This window comes from Varanus komodoensis, unplaced genomic scaffold (assembly GCF_004798865.1).
Source record: "Varanus komodoensis strain SLA01 unplaced genomic scaffold, ASM479886v1 scaffold45, whole genome shotgun sequence".
In the NCBI taxonomy this organism is placed as follows: domain Eukaryota; kingdom Metazoa; phylum Chordata; class Lepidosauria; order Squamata; family Varanidae; genus Varanus; species Varanus komodoensis.
This window is the reverse complement of record NW_025336011.1, coordinates 107,440-127,793: the sequence shown is the minus strand read 5'-3', so window position 1 is coordinate 127,793 and position 20,354 is coordinate 107,440. Positions and strand designations below refer to the sequence as shown.

Below are 20,354 nucleotides of genomic sequence, written 5' to 3'. Positions count from 1 at the left end.
GCTTAAAGGAAATCCAAAACAATGTTTACAAAAAAAAAAAATCTAAATTGGACTTTTTCAGCCCAGCCAATATCAAACCTTGCTTTGACCAATTAGTCATGGGTATTTTGCTTTTGTTTCCTACTGAGTTTTTTGTGAAAGCAAAGCTGGACCAAGTGAAGTAGAAAAGTGAAGCAGAAAGCAGCAATACTGGAAAACACAAGAGCAATTTTTGCATTGTCATACCAAAGCTACAATCCTATACTGGCTTAATTGGGAGTAAGTCTCACTAAACTAACTGGAACTTATTTCTGAGGAGACACATATGCTATCAACCTCAAATTGTTCTGGGTGCTGGTCTTAAGATCTTATGTGGAAATATTAAAAAATATTCCTTCTTTAGGTAAAACTGGAAACTCTATGCAAAATACAGGAAGTGAGACAAAGATGCAAAATCTGCTTGTAAGAATGATTACTGCTGGGATGACCCACTCAGATTCCATCCCTTTAGCATCCATGGATTTGGTCTTGTGCTTGGCTCAGTCCTGCACAGTTAGCCAGGCCAAGAAGTCCACAAATGCTCGCTATTGCACAAGCAGCAACCTTCCCCATCAGCTGCAGCCACCCGAAGAGTGGCTCCAGAGCATGGAAGAGGAGAGAGGTGTGTGGTTGTGCCAGGCACCAATCCCAAAGACCTACCTTCTTCCCCACCTGACACAGCCAGCAATGGCAGTGCTGGGCATGGAAGAGGTTGCTTGAGGCACCGTCTTTAAAGGCCTATAACTCCCAGCATGTCCCAACCAGCCTCTCCACCTTCCCACCCTGCACTTTCACAAGCTGGGCCTTTTTGCCCATCCAGGTGCAGCATTTCAGGGGGTGAGGGAAAGAGGCTGGAGAAGTGTCAGAATAGCTCGTACCCATCTTACCCATTTCCTTCCTTCCCTGTCCACCAAAATGCCCCCTTTCTCCCCTTTTAAGGTCCCCTTCCCAACCTCAGAGAGGAGCTGACATGGTTCTTGCCACTTGAGAACCAAGAGCTGGGCTGTGGGAAAAGATATGATACTCGTCTCCAAGGCTGGAGCACAGACCAGGGTCTACCGGCCTACTCCCTCAATGTGCACAACAAATTTCACATGTCTGGAGTTCAGAGCCTTGCCACTACGGTGCTGACTGACACACATCTGGCATTATTAATAATAATCATTTGTGTGTGATGCTAAGTGTAAAGCAACAGCAGTGCAACAAGGAAGTTCTGGATCCACTAGGGATGCAGTCAGTCATAAATTAAAATATATAAGGCAGATCGACTAAGGGAAAAAGAAATGTCTAGCATTTAATGTATTTGGAAATTACTCAGCCGTTAGCCTATCCTTCATACCCCAGTCCCCATGCGAGCTTTATTCTAGCAGCCATTCCAGCAGGCTGCAGAGTAAGATGAGAGTAGGTAGCAGGGCCATTCTACCAGCCCTGATGCAAGACTTAAGTGTTTCTTCTTCCCTCCTCATTCCTTTTTTTCCTTCCTTACAGTCCACTTTAGACTGTAAGCCTGCAAGCAGGGCCTAACCGACTTACTGACTGTATGAAAGCTGAGGAGGGGAATAAAAAGATTAAATAAATTAACACTAAAAACTAATAAACTCACCAGCTCCCAAAACCAGCAATCAATTAAAAATGTAACTAAAGAGCTTTCCCCAGGATACCTGTTCCTTCTAACAGCAGGCTCAGGTGTGGAATGCCACTGATTATGCAGCAAAAGCAGGGCCACTGGGAAACAAAAGGAGAATACTGTGTTGTCTCTGTATTTGCATATTCTGATGCTTCCCTTGTGTTTCCGGGTGGCCCTGCTTTTGCTACCTATCAGAGGCACTCCCATCTGAGGCTGTTATTAGAAGGAGCAATTCGAGATGGGTACTGTTGCTCCTGTTAAAAAAAAAACCTTACAGCTGATGCCAGGAATCCAATGAGGCCTGAATACACTTGGAAACTGTGAAATGCCCAGTGCTACTTGGAAAAATAAACAGAAGTCTCAATGTAGATAAATTCCTTGTGACTTACTGTATTCTGGAAAACAATTTGGCTTTTCCCAAAAGGGAGTGTTCCTATCAGGGAAGGGGATCCTCTGCAACGTTTTCCTGCAGGCCCCTCTTTGTAACAGCAAATTCTTCACATTTATAATTCACACACAAAATGTTCCAAAAAGCTGACTAATTCTTCTCGCAGCTGTCTTAAGATTCCAGTAAGTTAGGTACACATGGTTATCCCTATGGGGGAAGGAGAAACTGAAGGTACGCTCAGCTTTCCTAAGGCTGAGTTCATGGCTAAGGTGAAATTTGGGCTGAGGATTTCCCAGGATAACAAGCTAAAAGCATGGCATGAGCAGGACAAAATGCTCCTAATTCTGGCAGGAAGTGGGGAAGGCTCTTACACAAGGACTACATTCCGTGAGATAGCAAAGTGTGTCACCTTTCTTTATATACAAAAGCAGACAGTCTGTATATTTGTTTAAAAAAAACCCAATGGTTTTATCCAATGGCATTCTGAGTAACCTGCCTATCTCATCCCACACCCGATTTAGAAACCCTCAGGCAAACTGCTATGGAGCCTATCGTTCTGAATTCAGCCATCTAGCTTTCCCCAACTTGATGCCCTCTACAGGTGCAAGAAGACAATTTCCAGCATTCCCCAGTCAGCACACCAAACACATCTGGATGGCACCAGAGAGGCTGCCATAAATGGTATCAGAGTATTATTTAAAGAAGAATCTGTGTTCCTTTCCCACTATTTATACAACAAGGAGAACTGTCATGTTTAAAACGTCTGATGAACTCAGCCTGCGTGTATTCTTTGAAAAAGCAAGAAAACCTGAGGATTACTGACACCAAGAACACACAGTCCAGACTTACACAAAATCAGTTAAGAGTTCACAGCAGAACTATTGACCATAGGTTCACATTATAATACTTGGAAGTAAGGCAATGCCTTAATACTTGTTTTTCAGAGCAAATGCCAAGTACAAAGGAGGCTATATAAAGACTGGTGGGTGGTTACCGCAGGGGTTAAGAGTCTGAGCTGGAAAGTCCCCATTCCAAATTTTATGGTTGTTGTGTGCTCACCAGATGACCAGAGGCAAACAATGGTATCTCAGCCTTCTACCTGCCCTATGGAGATTGTCCTTCTGCTGCCCAATAGGACCGCTGAAATAAAGTTACTGAAATCAAAGGCTGGCACAGCTGCTGCCAGGTGCTAGAAATCCCGGCCAGGGAAGGCTGATTTTGCTCCTACTACCAGGCAAAGCTGCTTTAGTTCAGACAGGCCATTGCCCATGCAAGCTGGTTTGCTGCTAAAGGAGTTTCCTCCAGTAAGGTGCTGTCCATTTCAGTGTACCGATTTATTTTTATGTTTCTTCCTCTGTATTTTACTATTGCTAACCACATGAAATGTCCCTTTTGGCAGAAAGGTAGGATACGGGCATACATATTAAATAACTTCAATAAATAAGAGTTTTGAATCCTCAGAAAGTACAAAGGTTTTCCTGAAAAATAAAGCATTGCTATCATCAACCAAGCTGAGAAACTGCCTTTATCAGATGCCTCTTCCACAACTGTCACGCAGCTGCAGCAGGGAGAGAGACAGAAGCAGGACCAATCCGGCTGAGAAAGCAGCATGGATGTGCAACTCTGAAAAACATGTTTCATTTGAGCTCAATGAACTTTCAACACATGACCACACCAAGAGCCACAGCAAGATGAGTCAGGGTTTGGTTTGTGTTTCCTGCAAAATTGATTGAACTATTTGCACAAATTTGGAGCACAGGATTTTTTTTTTTTTTTTGCCCAACTTGTGCAAACTACATGAATTTGTACGAATTATGTACTTCAGGGCTGATTTATTAGATCTGAGTTGTTCTGGTTGCAGTATTTCACATGAGCCCCATGAAAGCATCTTCTTCTCATGGCATATGCCCAGATTCCACCTCAGCTTCCTTGGATTTTTCTGACAATTAATTTCTAATTTGGGCCTCCAACTGCACAATTTACACAAATTTGCAGAACAGAGGCCTAGATTTTGTGCAAATGTCCTCAACTTAAAAAAAAAAACAAACCCAACCACCACAAATCACAAAGATCACATATTAGGTTGACTTATGCCAGACTGAGTTGATGCCAGCACAAGGTTGATGGAATGGAATCTGGACCAAGTTGAGAAAATCTGTTCGATGGATACCTCTGTACTGGATTCCTGACACATCGCTGTCCTGCTCTGAGTGGTTTCCATTCCAACTGGCTGCATTAAGAAGAGAACTTCTGGCTACATTACACCATAACACGAAGTAGATACATTTAGAATTGTTGCCTGAGATTTTCTTCTTTTTCTCATCCTTCTTATCCCTTTAGCAAGTAGCCATGCAACAAAATGCTTTCAGCCAATCTGGCCAAACAGCTGTAATTCTTGAGAAATTACTTGATGGGTCTTCATTTCAGGGAGTAACTCCTGACTTCAGCATCTCAACTTTGGTCTTGACAATGTAGCTATTTTAAAACACTGTGGAAGGCTGGATTTCGTATTTGTGAGTCTGGGGTGGCAAATTAATTCACATCATCATTGGCTGGAATCTTCCTTTCAGGTATGAGCCAGAAAGAAATCATTTTCATTTGTTCTGCCAGAAGTCATGGTTACTCAATCAACCCCCATGAACTAAATATGCACTGAATGAAAAAGATACAGATGCTAGCATTGCTAAGGTTACTGTGGCAGCTATACAAACAGCATTCATTGGGGTGACACACAAATAAAACTGATTAATAATAATTTAAACCACATGCTGTAATGAAATGGTACAAAATAGTAACCCACATATTTATAGGTATACCTGTGCACAAGCATCCCCCAAGAGGTAGAGGCAGGGTTCTGACTGTGAAGCAGAGCTTTAGAAGCACTTAAGAGGGTCCCCAGGAGCAAACATCACTGCAGTACAAGCTTCTGCCTGCCTCCCCAAGCTCAAGCTGAGGGGGGGGGGGGCAAGAGAGCCTCAGGAATTACTCAAATAATCCCCTCAGCCTTTGGTAACTTGGTAAGAATTCCAGGATGTCCTCTGCCTGTCTGCAGAGCCTGAAGGGACCTCACCTAAATGAAAATATCCATTTGTGGGTCCCAAAACAGAATATTGTGTAAAGAACTGCTGTTCACTTGGATAATTGTTTGGCATGAAAACAAGCTGCTATATGATCTGACAAATCATTTTCCTGTGTACCTATCACTGCAAAAGGAAAAGAAACCACTTTTGATTGTGTATTTATGTCTGTTTGCCAGCGGGAATGGAAGAGACAAAAATGGCCTCCAGTGCATCATGGTTTCAGATTGAGAAGCTGTGTTATGTGAGGTGTGTGGATGACCCTGACATAGTCACTGCTCATCTATAACCATCTGTATAGAGGTTAAGGGTTTAAATATATATATTCATTAAAATAGTCTCCATTTTGTTACACCTTCAGAACTTCACAATAAATGTGTATCTTAAATTAATGGACGGGTTTGAAAAAGCCTTGCAGACTTGAAGAAAGACAGCCTTTAGGAACGAAACATGTTAAAAGTACAATTTTATAGGAACATACTGGGTCCCATATGACTCATCAAAGCCAGCAGCAGAAATTTCTACTTGTGAAGACAACCAGGAAAATATGCAAGTTGGGGGCTCTCTTTAGGGGTGGATCCCAGATTCCAGGACTCCCTGACTGTGGAGATCCATTACATCTTCTTTAGATCTTTTTCTAGACTATTACTGAAAACTTGTACCAGTCAGCATTCAGTATATGATATACATCTTATTTATTTATTTATGACACTTGTATGCCACCCCATAGCCCAAGGGCTCTCTGGGCAGCTCACAAAAAAACAAACAAACAAAACAAAACAAACCCCATTCTATTAACTGGCTTTTAAACCTGTGAGTACAGTCATCTTATTTATTTGATTTATATCCTGTCTTTTTCTTTTTAAAAGAGCTACAAAGAGGCTTATATCATTTTCCTCCTTCTGCTATCAGTCTTATCCTCTCAGCAACAACCCTGTGAGGTAGGTTGGGCTGAGAGTCTGTGACTGGCCCAAAGTCACCCAGCTGGCTCCATGGCTGAGTAGGGACTAAAACAAAAGCCTAAGCCCCAGACCCATGCTCTTAAACACTGCTATGTATTTATTGCATTTATACAAACACCCATCAGCTAGATAATTTCTATATACCATACAAATGCTATAAACTTTTGTTTCCAAGTTAAAACCAGACATAAAATGTTAATTCAAATAGCATCAGAAGAGAATTAAGGCAGGAATAACCGCACCGAGAAATCTAAAGGCACGAAAACTGTAGTGCTATATAAAATTACCTATGTGTATACCTTTACATGTCCAAGTAAACATGCACAGAATTCTAGAGAACAACCAAGAAGCTTGGAAATATAAACAGGCCTTCACCTAGCGCCAAGAAGACTTAAACGAAAGGCACTGCTCATGGGAGGGCATTCTAGAACTAGAACACTACCACTGATGGGGCCTTCTCTGTAATGACCATCTCTTCATCCAGATTTGCTAATGGCACCCAGAAAAGGGCCTCCAAGGATGACTTAAGAGTCTAGTATATACCTAGAGACTTAGAGTCTTAGGTATATATGGGAGGAAATGATCCTTCAGATCCTGACTCCAAGTATTTAAAGTTCTATTCCCATCAATGTCTGAGCAGTATTTTAGTAGCTATGAGCATATTTTAAGCCTATATATTGCTGCACTGGTGACTTTTTAAAAAATATGTAAGCTACTTGGAATACTGTAAGGGAAAATCAGGATCATCACCTTCCAACTATTCTGGGGAGCTATGGATCCACACCCAAGCACCAAAAGGCGCCCATATTCAGTCATGTCACATTCAGATACATTTCTTAAAAACATAAAATTGGGAGAAACCTCAAAGATTATCAAGTCCAAATGCTTGCCGATACAGAAAATCTGGTGCTCAATGTGGCCATCTAACTTCTCCTTGAAAACCCTTGACAAAGGTGGGCCTGGCAGTCTGTTTCATGGTCACACAGGTCAGACCATCCAGAAGCTGTTCTTCATGACTACCCAAAATTCCTTTTATTGTAATTTGAACCCGTTGGTTTCAATCCTACCTCTGAACCAACAAAAAACAAACTAAATTTTGCTCTTTCATCTATACATAATAGCCCTTCAGATGTTTGAAGATGGATTTAATATTTCCTCATAATCATTTTAATTGCATCTTCTTCTTGTAGGAGAAGCAGCAGAATAGGCGGTAAAATCCAAAGGTATGAGGGCAGAAGGATTATACCCCACTTCAAAGTATAACCATGAGAACAATTCCTTGTGAATAAACAACAGCTGCATATCAGGGATCAGGATTTGAGCCCACCCTTTTCCTGCTTTTCTAACTTTTGAATTTACAGAAAACTTTGTACTGCTGGCTTTTTACCCCTTTTTTAAATATAGAGGAGCATGAATTTTATTCTTTTCCTTTCCTTTCCATGCCTTTTCATAAACTCTTGTTCCCTGCAGTGGACAACCACCACCATTTACTGCACATGTAGACCAGATCTTTAAGATGGGCTTTTGGCAAATCTTCTAGCATTCATTCAATTGTATTTACTGTCACTGTTTTTGCCAAGTTTTAAAAGAAAGAAGGTTATCTGGGACACAAAAGCCTTCCCTTTTCATGATTGTGATTTCTAGAGGGGCAGCTCACATTTTATGTCAGTTGCAGAAATCCTATGAAATTTAGACAAAAAAAGGCCTAAAATTCCAGTATACTGCACTTTTTCACAGGTCTTTTACTATCCATGTCTTAAGATTGTGCCATAAGAGTCTTATGCCAACTTGGATGCCAACTAAAAGCAGCATCCCCCAATCAATGTGTTGCCTATATGCCCATGATCAGCTATGCAGATATCATGGAAATTGTAGTCTAACACATCTGGAGAACCCCAAGTTAGGGAAGACTGCCTTAAAGACTAACAGATTTATTATGTCTTGCTATTTATTATCTCTCTTTCTTTCCTGTCTTTGCAGACAGGATTCTACCTAGGAACAGAGGAAATCAGATCTCTTGTCCGTTTGGGCCACTGACCACCAGCATCTCTTTGTGGTTTTTCCGGTCCTACATGGAGAGGCTGAGGACTGACCTCAGGGTGTTGTGCTTGCCATTGAGTAGAGACCAATGGATTTTCCTGAGTTGCCATTCTTCAGCAAAGCCATCCTCGGACATTATTGTAACACCAAGAGCCTGGTCCAGTGAAGGCCACTGTCTTTAGATTCCATGAAACTTAGACAGAAATATAACCACCTGTGGCAAATATATAATTTACTGAATTTAAACGATGAAACATGGACACGGAACAAAAAAGAGCAGAATATAAACAAACAAGGAGCTTACATTCCCCCTATCTGTGGCTGTATGGGTCCCCCAAAGAGGCTAGCAGATGCTCCAGGGGACACCAAAGTAGCCTGGACAATCTTCATGTCAATTCTTCACCCCAGGCCAAGAACAAAAGACAATACCTCTTGTCATGGATTTTATCCAGGTCTTTTCTCCCTCTGTTTCAGAAGCTGTTAGTACACACAGGGTTTGCCTCTACTCCCCTGAGAGGGTGGGTGAAACTACTTCAATAAGACAAACAGTTTTGTTCCCAGAGCAAAAGTAGCCTTATTTACGTAAGGACTGGGGAAAGCAATTTCAAGGCAATTACATATATTGCTCTTACTACCAAGCTGGCTTTATGGCCTTGAAATAGCATCAAGAAACTACCTTGCAATTTGGGTATTAGGAAAGTTTGCCACACTGCCTGTTGAATCTTTATAGCTCTTTATAAGCTTTATAACTTTGCTTTTTCCCTCCCTCTTCAGTGCATGGCTTAAGTTTTGTTTTGTAATACACAGTAATAATTAATTTTAAAAATCCTCTTCGCCATTCTTCTGGGAAAGCCCATACAATAGAAGCTTCTCCTTGAAAAGCAGGAAAAGGGCTTTCCGTAAATGCAGGAGGCACAGCTTGCTGCCAACTCCTCCAGGCATGGCAAGTAGCTGCATTCAGATTTGTTCTAGGCATGTCTTTTTGGGAAACAGAAGTTAGGAAGCATATCAGAATGCTAATTCTTGACAACTAAATTGGGTCTTTTCTGATGAAGACACAAAGAGGAGGGCTTTCAGGCAATCTGAGCTAATTCAATTTAACCATTTGCTTTGTAATATATTTTGAGAATATCTTCTCAAATTTTTAATCGTATGTTATTTATTAATATACTATATATTGAATTTGTAGCCTTTGCTAATTAAGATTACATTTATCCAATAGTTGTGATGCCTTGAATGTGTCTTTCTACACATTGATTTTTTTCTGCGTGTGCTATTTAATATGTTTGTGTTTTAAGAAGATTATTTGTATGTTCTAGTCTACCTTTTCTGAATCAAAAAGTATCATATAAAATACTTCAGCAAAAAAAGATTGTCATTCCTGCTCCCAAAAAAAGAGGTGAAAGGAAATTAAAAAAAAAGTATGAGCTTGAAGGAATAGGTTCTCTTCAGCATAGAAATGGGAAATGAAAGTTCGCTCTGCGGATCAGGAAAAGTTTCAATTCCTTATTAGGGAACAGAATGTGAAGAATAAGAACACACTGGGGGGGAAATGAAAGTTTAATCAATGCAAATAAAAGTGGATGAGTGGCAGTAAAGATTAGGAAAGTAGGATTTGCTGTGGTTTGAAATTGTCTAACATCACCGAAAGGTTTTGATGGTGATTCCACAGAGGGAATCCCCCCACAAGAGTCACTACTCTGACATAGGAAAGGTTGGAGGGAATTTGACTTTCATGCAACTAGTTGTTAGTCATCAGAAACTAACTTGGGGGTATAGCTCTGCTCCTTGGATTCTGCAGTATGTGGTTCCTCAGGGTTCAGTCTTGTCCTCCATGTTGCTTAATGTCTACATGAAACCACTGAGTGAGGCCATCTGGAGTTTTGGAGCGTTTCTCCTTTTCATCTTCAGCAGGTGAGGCTGTGGTTGTGCTGACTTGGTGCCTGGCCACAACAATGGAATGGATGAACACTAACAAACTGAAGCTCAGTCCTGACAAGACTCAGATGCCTCTAGTTGGTGGATCTTCGTATAAGACAGAGGGAAGTCAACCTGGGGGTGCACCTCCCCTTGAAGGAGCAGGCTCACAGCCTGGGGGTGCTCCTTGAGCCATCTTTGTCACTTGAGGCCCAGGTAGCTTAGGTGGCTTAGAGCACCTCCCACCAGGTTTGGCTTGTGGTTCAGCTACACCCCTGTCTAGACAGAGATAGTCAGTGATCTATGATCTAGTAATTTCTAAACTAGATTACTGCAATACAATTTATATGGAGCTTCCCCTGAAGACTGTTCAGAAGCTGCAGCTTGTGCAAAATGCAGCTGCCAGACTAATAACAGGGGTCAGACAATCTGATCATATAACACCAATTCTGGCCAGCTTGCACTGGCTGCCGATATCGTTCTAAGCCCAGTTCAAGCTGTTGGTTTTAACTTATAAACCTCTAGATAGCTTGGGACCATGATACCTGACAGAATGCCTCTCCTGACTTTCTTCTACCCTGACACTACAAACAAGTTGCTGTAAGCCGTCCAGAGACGCAAGTAATTGGACGGCATACAAATCCAATGAATGAATGAATGAATGAATGAATGAATGTTCTGGAGTCTGTCTGCAACTGCCACCTCTGAAGGAGACTCAGATGGTGGCAACAAGCGGAACGGACTTTTCAGTGGTGGCCCCCCAGTTGCAGAATGAGCTCCCCACTGAGAGCTGTCTGCACCCTCCTCTTTTCAGTGCCAGATAAAGACCATCCTCTACTGCAAGACATTCAAGCAGCTTCTAGGGCCTGCTAACAGGTCTGAATAATTTGCCTTTTTTCTTCTTTAAGTTATTATATATATCTATTTAACCTGCTTAATATATAATTTTAAATTTTGTACTGTAAACTTTTAATGATGTTTTCATATGTTCTTTATACAATGTATCTTTTGTTGGGTTTTTTTCAATGTGCTTTGGGAACTGCCCAGAGAGCTTCAGCTCTTGAGCAGCACAGAAATTAAACAAACAAACAAGCTAGGATGAACCCAAGCTGTTTCTTAACATTTCCCCTAAACAGTCCATTCCAATCACTTGCTGGAAAGCACAGGGTTACAGGCAGGGTGGGACAGGAGGCCAAGTTTCTGAACTGAAAAGCCAAGGCCATCCACAATATCAACCATCAAACAAGTGAGGGGAGAACATAGCAACAGAGATCCTCTGGTTTGGAACAAAAGCAGAAGTGAAGAGAAAATGCAATTTGAGATGTCTGCAGAGATCAGTTGGGGCACTGGGGCTTCCTTCTTGCGCTCGGGCACTCCACCCCAAGGGTGGGCAAGGAATCCACTTGCCAAGCTCTCAGTGATGTGCAACATGGTGGCATGGGCTATATTTTACAACAACAACAAATGAAAGCTTCCCCCACTCTGCAACTCCGGGTGTCAAGGAGGATGCAGGAAAAGGAGGAGTGGCATCTACGGTGATAACAACAAATCCCTGAGCTGAGCATATGCTAAGAGGCACCCTGGTCCTTAATTCTTGCCTGTCTTAGCCACTATTTTGCACCTGGCAGACTTCAAAATGGGTGGGGTCCTGTACGTGGTAGTCTCCCTCAACCCTGTTCTACCAGTACCGTCTTCCCCCAGCTACACCAGATGCCGCGTATAAATATCCAAGCATGGCTTTTACCACTGTGTTCTATTCATTATCTCCTCCCCAGTGGATATTACGTCAAAGATGCTAGACTAGACAGGCCTGTAGTCTAACCCATCAACAGTATTTTTTTTAATTCCCTGGTCCAATTAACACATAATTGTTTACATACAACACCCAAGGAGATCACCGTGAAGGATAGCTGGCTACTTTCAAATGTGATTGCTCAGAATGGAAAGGAGGAAAGTGGAGATTCGAAAAAAAAGTAAAGTACACCAAGAAGCAAGTGAGGGTTTGAGATACCGACATCAGTAGGGTACCTTAAATACATTGGCCATATCTTCCTTCAGGGAACATGGCCCTGGCTTCAGTTCAACACAAAATCTGATGAACTTTTTCATCGGTTTGGCAAGTTATGGAGGGGGAGCAAAACCCAACCCTTACAGCAAGTGCTACAAGAGCCAAAGCAAAGAAATTAAAACCAAAACTTTTGCTCTGTAGGCGTTTCCTTCACAGGAAGAACAGCCCTGACTAGTCTCGGCAATCTTTGGCATTCACTGCTTTACAACTTCACCATTTTCTCATGAGAAGCCTCCCACTGCAATAAGGGAGGGCTCAGAAGAGGTCATGGCTCTGCCACAGATCCACACATCCTTGTTCCCAAACCATTGCAATGTCCAACTCTGTCATGCCTAATTCCCATTGATTTCAGTGGGACTGAAGTTCATCATGCCTAACTTGTCCCATGGATGTCCAAGGGACCAAACCAATCCTTCTCAACCTGAGGCCCTTCTGTTTTTTAGGCGTTTGCCCATCAACTCCACTCAGTTTAGCCAGTGGTCAGGAATCCTGGAAGTTGGATAGGCCCCAGGATAGGTAAGGTTGGACTAAAGCTGTATCTCTATCTACTGTGTTTGAGACTGCAATCCTACAGCCTTTCACCCTGAACTCAATCAGACTTCTAGGACTAAGACAAGTTATTTAGGTCTAGGACTGCATTCTAATTGACTAAGAATTCTTTTGTCAGAGGAGCCAATATTAGACTACACCAGCTTTCTCTGCTACTGCTGCTAACATTTCAGTTTTGTGTCCTACTGATTATGCATTTCCTGTACACAGACACACCTTCTCTTCTCAGGATTAGTGGTCTGCACTTTATGTTTAGCACAGTATTCCGGTTTTTACTTTATTTTTAACCACTATGTATGTGCAAAGACAGCTGTGTGTTGCTGCAGATGCCAATAACTCTGCTTGGGGTGGGTGTTAAGTGTGTGTCTTGAAACATAATGATACTGCACAATAGCTATGAATTGTGTGAGAAAGAGTAAATGATACCAACTAGCAGGGATTAGCAGGACACTGGGACATTCAGCAGGGAAAATCTTCTACAAAATAGAACAGTTATACTGAGCATAAGACTACTGTAAGATGCTGGCACTGCAAACTTCACCAAGACCAATTACAGATTTAAAACATGGAGATTCATACCAGACTTGGCTGCAGCCCAACTCACTGGACCCCAGAGGTATAACCAAACAACACAATCAATGGGATGTGGATTTTTAGCTTAGAGAGCTTCAGCTTTCACCTGATGCAGAAAGACATGCACTGATTGTCCCTCCAGCTGGGCATCAGAATGGGGAAAAGGGGCATGACAGAGAAGGGAGGTGGTTGTGGCCTTTGGCCATTTCCAACCAGTGTTCTAGCCTCTTCCCCCCTGCCCACCGCCTAGCACTAAATCTAGATGTCCATCTAGAGAAAATACGCTGTGGGAGGTGGTAGATATCACCTCTGCTGTGCCTCAAAGTTTTGTGTACACTGAAATTGCAGAGAATAGGATTGTGGCCTAAAGTTGCTTAAAGTGCAATCACCACAGAATCATGAAAGGGGAATTAAAGTCTCAGTCTGGATGAATTTAGGAGATCTGGGAAAAGCTGCACATGTTTGGGGTAGATTCTTTGAAACATACACAGACTAGATGTCACTTGGATCATGCCAGGAGGCGACATGAATTATGGGAAATTTGACTAGAATTCAGGAATGCACTTCATAGATGCTTCTTCTGTTTGTTAATTTGCATTTTTTATTATTTAAAAGCAAATGTATACCTATAGAGAGAGGTGAGAGAGGTAAGTGAACAGTTAGAAGAAGAGGGAGAGGGGAAAATAAGGGTTCTTGGTTCTCGTATAACCAACATGGTTGGTTTAAAAATCTTTCAGTAAAAAGCTGATACCAAAGAAATGCAAATGAAATTAAAGTTCCAACAGTGAAGAAAGGAAAGGGAGCGTGTGTGTGTGTGTGTGTGTGTGTGTGTTAGAGGGGAACAGACCGCATGCTCCTTTTCTGACGGATCGGGGGGGGGGGGGCAACAGTGAGGCTCTGTGATAACTGTTGTTACCTGTTTCAAATTATCCCAAGTTTCGCTCTCTGACTTTGTGGCAATTTGTGCCATTTGCTTACCAGCCTTATTACCCTTCACTGGTGCAGCATGCATATCGTCTGAACTCAGGCAGTATGGCTTGTCTGAGGAGGGGGCAACCATCAAATAATCCATGGCTTATGTCCCTTACTGTAACTGTGAGAACCTGTCCATTGATCATGTAGGCTAGAAGGACAGTGTCTCTCTAGGGTTCCAGACATGAGCTTTTCCTGCTCTACCTGAAGATGCTGGGAATTGAACTTTACATTCTGTGTGCAAAACATCTGCTCCACCTCTGTACTACATCCATTTCTTCTAATTAGAACACTGACTGGAGCAGGATACAGCATAAGCTGCAGACTATGCAATCTATTTGCAGCTGTTATAAACACCCATTTCTGATGTATATTTAATTTTTGCTGCACTTTAAACTGTTTCCTCTCAAATGGCAGGGCCACTAGAACAAATGAACAAAAACTGGAGTCCCTACAAGTCTACACACGTTTTAGAGGTTAAAAAATGGATCACACTGATTCATTTGGAAAGAGCAGATGCAGAACAAGGAGAAAGTTGGAGTTGGAAGAAGAGCATGAAGCTTCATCACTGTAAAGGCATATGGAAACATTATTCTTTAAACATTGGACAATCGACTCTAGCAATTTTTGAACAGAACAATAAAATAAACCCACTCATAACAATAATATTTGAGGTTTATGCAGCTGTTTTTCCATGCTGGAAGGCAAAGAAGAATAGTTGGCAGGCAAGGAAGAGAGGTCTGTTCTTCCAGATCTTTCAAATGAGCTTCCCAGAAGTGTGTGGTTAAGTACCACTGAAAATTCAATGCCAAACTGGAGCAAATTCATACCAAACTGATAAATGTGTGACTGGATTATACAACTCCCAACTGCACCTGAAAACTCCTCAATGCAAGCACAATACTCCTTGTACTTAAAAAGCTAGCATGTCAGGAAGAGGAGGCTAGGCTACACTTTTCATGGATAAGCTTGTTTACTACCTGCAGAAAAAAGTATTTTACTTTTGCCGCACAGAGGCATTAGATGGCATAGTGAGAGGGTGGCACAGAAAGAAAAGGAGAAACATGCACCCTGAAGTTCTGTAATGTTGCAAATTTCACCCACTTTTGGCTCCGGATCTATCCACCACTGGTTCTGTTTCTGCTCACTATGTCTGCTGCCCTTGGTGGACTTTCCCTGTGGGAGCAAGGTTTCCTTCCCCTGCCCCAATTAGATCCATCTTCTGACCCAGGAAGAGAACCTCTGCGTCATGCTCACATTTCTCTGACCATCTTACACTATGGAATCACTTCACCTTTGGTTTTTCACGAAGTCTGTCCAATACAAAATTGTGCCCTTAAAGACTGTGTTGGAGGTGCCTCGATCACTAGTCCTCTTAAACAGAAGTGCAGGAATAGAACTTGGGCTTGAACATGGAATGCGGAATTGCCTTCTGAATATTTGGATGTGAAACATCTAATTGCACACACTTTTTGCTCCAAAGCTTCAGGCTTTATGGAAGATACAATACTGCCTTGCATTTTCACTGATTCGTTTAAAACAGCTTTCCCAAACCTGGTAGTTTGCACAGATGCTGTACTACAACTCCTATCAACCCCAAGAAAAATGGTTTTAAAATATACATATATTCCATTTTATCTCACAACCCTTAAAAAGTTCAAGGTGGTTAAGAAGAGCTAATATAGTAGCAGATGTGAAAAAGACGAATAAATAGGGAGTTCCAAAGTACAAAAGATGCCCCCTTTGGTTCCCCAAGAGCTTCTCTAGCTGTAACAGAGCCTCTGCTAATTATCTTAATGAGCTGGCAGTCCTTCAAGACTTCCTGACCCTGCCTTTTATAGGGCTGTTTTTAACCTGAAAAAAGATGTGGGGGTCAAACTGATACGCAAACTTGACAAGTGAACTTGCACCTTAAACATATGCACAACGTTTCATTTCAGTATCTCACAGTTCAGCAGAATTATAGCATCACCAACTTTTGATTTAACTTACAACCCCCCCCACACTTAATTTTCCCAATGAATTCTACACACTAGCAAGCCCTCATCAGAAATCTTGAGTTGCAAGGAGGCCCAGATCTTAAGAGCGGATCAACCCTGTAAGATTTCAAACTTCTAACAGAATCATATTTCATATGATTTAACATTCTCTGCCATTATTCGGGGGGGGGGGGACTGAAAGCAAAGCTGTTTTACAGGTGTGACCCTTAACACAGTTAACTTGTTCTGTACTGCCAGGGCTTCCTGCCAGGTCATGATGGATTATGCTTATAAAATAGCTGTCCAGCTCTTTATAACCAAAGCTCTAAATAAGATGTTGCTCATTCACGTCTTGCCTCTATAAAGCCTGCGCAGAGACAGACACAGTACTTTGGTTTTGACACTGTGGATGTCAGCTGGGAAAGCAGCAGCAGCAGCCGGCCAGGAATTCTAGAAGTGACTTACTGCAAAAGGGGGCAGGGAATGGATTGTTCCCAGTGAACAGCTTAAGTATAGACTCCTGACTGTTTTGAGCTGCACCACTTGCCAACATAGAAGTCCTGGGCTAGTCACATTGCTGACCCCTTTAAATGCCCAGATCAGTTAGAAGCTACCAACTCCCATTTCTTTGCAAGGTTTGTATCTGTGGTCTTGGTCCCTACTGCCATTTCCTGCAGTTGTCCGGGAAGATGGCACCAGAAACACCTAGCTGGAACAGCAGTGAGCCACCTGCCAGGCAGACAATGTGCAGCTTTTCAGATATTAGTGGACTACAACTCCCAACAGTCCCAGCTATCATTGGCATGATGGAAGCTGGAGTCCAAAAACACTTTGAGAACTACAGAGTCTCCATCCCTGGAGGCTCAGAAGATTTTGTTATCTAGCATAACGAAACTAAACAGATTTGAATACTCTGATGAAGGACTATAATCTCAACTCTTGCTGGAAGTTGTCAAGGCAATTTGAGGTTTTGCAATCTTTGAAGCAGCCACACAGCTCTCCCTGCCCCTCCCCCACGGCAGTGCCCATCTGTGAATATCAGCGGAAATTAAACTGTATCAAGAAGTTGAACAATAAAGGCATATCTCTGAATGCAGAAAGGTAAACATCGACAGCCTCACCAGATGGCTACCCTTGAACTACTCAGTTTCACAGAGGAGCTTTCTGCACCATAATGTAACCCTCCCCCACTGTGACCTATTGAGACAGTTGTACAAACAGAAGCACAAAAGCTTCCTGTTGCCTCGTCAGCTCCGATTAGCAGGCAGCCAGCAATGTCACAAGCCAACCAGAAGGATCAACCTTCCATGACATCACAGGGGCAAGAATGGAACTTGTGCAGGCCTTTGGCAGGTAAGCCACACTGCAAATACAAAACCTGATTCCTTCCTGGACGCTGAGCAGAGAAAAAGCTATGCTCATATTGCTACCTAAGACAAGCTGTGCCAGGAGCTCCCAGCAAGGGCCTTCCCATTTCTTAGTTTTCATCAACAGCGATTACTCCAGCAGCTGCATACAGCAATGAGAGGCCACGACTGATACCAAGTCACGTGCAGCCATGACCCCTACCTATCGCATTGGGAAGAGAGCCAACGGCGATGCCAAAAGACAAGCCTGCCAGGTGTCTGGAGCATAGCATCTCCCAGCTGCACTCAGGAGGGTGTAGGGCAGTGCCAGTTGCCATCACACAACCCAGTCAGGTGCCACCCCACACTCTTCCTAGCCTGTATCATGGTCTTTCCCAAGCTGAGATCCTCCAGACCCGTTGGATTGCAGCAGGATGGTAGCGGGTGGGGGATGCGGGGACTTACAGTGCAAGACGTCTGCAGAGGCCCCAGGTTGGGCAAGGCTGTTCCAGCAGCCACGCTTCCTACTGCTAGACGGAGCGGAGGCTTTCCACTCCTATGCGCCAACCATCCGGACAGCCGCCAACCCCTCCCCATTTCCCTGCACTCCCTATCATCATCTCAACGTGCCTGCGGAGTTCATAATACTCCAGAACAATAACCCATGGAGAAAGCACCCACACAGGCTCAGTCTGCTAAATAAGCGCAACAGGATCCTTCCTCCACCACCAGACCAACGACCATAAACCAGTCAGCCAACAGTTCGGAGAGCCCCGCCTCCCTCGGCCAAACACGGCGCACCCTCCCCCAAATCCATCCTTTGCATACTTCCAGGATCCGATGTTGCCCCGCGCAAACTGTGCCCAGGGCTCCCTCAATCCATACCCGAGCAAGACAGCTGAGACACCTCCCTACTGACAGACGCGAATAAATCAAGCTCCTTCAGTCCCCACCGCTCCCTCCGCCCAGAAAACCAGCCATGCACGGACCCTTCGTGACTGTCCTCCCGCCCTGTCAGTTCCTCTCCGCCCACGCAGAGTACTCTCTCCCAACCACAGCTAACCCCATCCAATTAAAGCTCCTTATTTAGGGCCCTTGAATTTTCAGCTCAATCACACATTAAAAAGGCGCCAAAGCTCAGCGACGCTCTGCGAGCAGAATGTCATCTTTATTTTATTGCGGTGGTCTAGCTGTGTTCGCCCAAGTACTGGAAGAGAGGAGATACTCTGCACATGCTCAGAAACAAACTCTCCTTTAGCGGAGGCTGGACCCCGGAACTGAACGTAGGGCCGAAAACCTATCTCTGCCCCTGCCCCGCCTACCTTGCAGACCCCCGGCGTCCCTTGCCCACCACTGGGACCGATCCGTTCTCTTCCCGTCGCCGCTCCCTCCTCGCCCTGCCCCAGCTGCTTGGCCGTGGATTTAGACCCGCCCCCTCCACCTAAGCATCATCGACATCCTCTACCACTCGCCTGCAAGTTCTCCTCCTCCACCCGCCAATCGCCTGCAAGTTCTGAGGCTCCTTCGCTGGGGTCGCCGCAGACAGCCAATCAGCGTGCGCCGCTGCTTTTATTATTCATCCGGCCATTCCCCCTCTGGCTTTCTCCTCCCACTGCTTTGCTGGAAATACAGCTGAATTCCGGGCAGCGTGTGACGTCGGCACCGCCGGTGTTGGCTTCATCTAAAGGAGGGGGGAAGGAGGAGGATTATAGCTCTACGCTCTTCCTAATACGTTGTATGCGACGGTTGTCTTACTTAGAGTAGACCTATTGAAATGAATAGGACCTAAGTTAGTGAGTTCTATTAATTTAAGTCCAGTTCGTTTCGATGGCCCTACTCTAACTAGGACTAAGATGGGATACATCTGGATAGATGCCTCAAACGTGGGAGTCCATCATAGGGATCCTGAGACAGAGGAGGATTGGTTGTAAGCGGGGGGTGGGGGCGGCTTTGGTGCTTCTCGCAGATCTTAGTGTTCCCCAGGGAGGTCGAATTCTCCCTACTGCATTACTGAGCAAGGAAAACAAGCCCTTCTCTCAGTTGTAGTCTGGTTGGGAGGCACAGCAGTGAAGACAGAGCAATACGCGCTTGTGAAGGGACACAGCAGCAGCAAGTTGCATAGCGGAAGGAGTGGGCAATCGATAGTTTGCGAGGAGTTTAACCTAGGCAAAACTGGGGTGTTCCTGGGCGGTCAAAAGGAATAGGGATTCCACCTATGCTGAATGGGGTTCTAGTTCCCTTTAAGAACCGTGTCTATAAATATTTACCAATAAATATCATAAACAGGAATGGAGTAAGGAATTCGATTGTCCCATTTTGCTTAATAGATCGCCTCGGCATCTTTCCCCGCACTTCTATGGATCTCGGGTTGTGTCTTATTCAACAAAACCGTTTGTTTTGTGTCTTTTGGACATCACATCTCTTTAGTAAAATTTTGTCTAAGGTGCTTAACTGTTGAAGATGTAATTAGGTAATGCTTATTTTTAATCTTATGTTTTGGTAGTAGTGCCCCATTTGGGTGTCGATAATTATATAAATAATTTTTGAACTGGAGCACTAATTTCCTGATAGGCATGCTCTTTTAAATTATCTACCTGCTTCCTGGAAGTCAATGCATGGTCAGCACAAATGGATTCTCTGCACCCTTCTGACAGCTAAGCACTGGAAGAATAAATGCTCACCTATAATGCTGCAACACTTTAAACATTTGAGTGAGTGCTGTATAGATGCCCTTGGCAAATGGATACTTATTTGGCCATTCGATCTTCTTTTATTGCAGCTCACCTATAGCTTTTAGAAACCAGTATTTTCATACACACATGCTATATATGTATTTTT

At 43.4% G+C, this 20,354-nt stretch overlaps 1 protein-coding gene across 4 annotated transcripts in view; it reads right to left on the bottom strand.

Moving 5' to 3' along the window:
* Positions 1-18,957, bottom strand: part of STAT3 (signal transducer and activator of transcription 3) — a 43,785-nt gene extending 24,828 nt beyond the window's left edge. For all 4 annotated transcript variants that reach the window (XM_044444480.1, XM_044444483.1, XM_044444481.1 and 1 more), the window contains exon 1: positions 18,839-18,957. The gene's annotated coding sequence lies outside the window, so the exon portion shown is untranslated. The remainder of the gene's footprint in view (positions 1-18,838) is intronic.
* Positions 18,958-20,354: the final 1,397 nt, after the last annotated feature.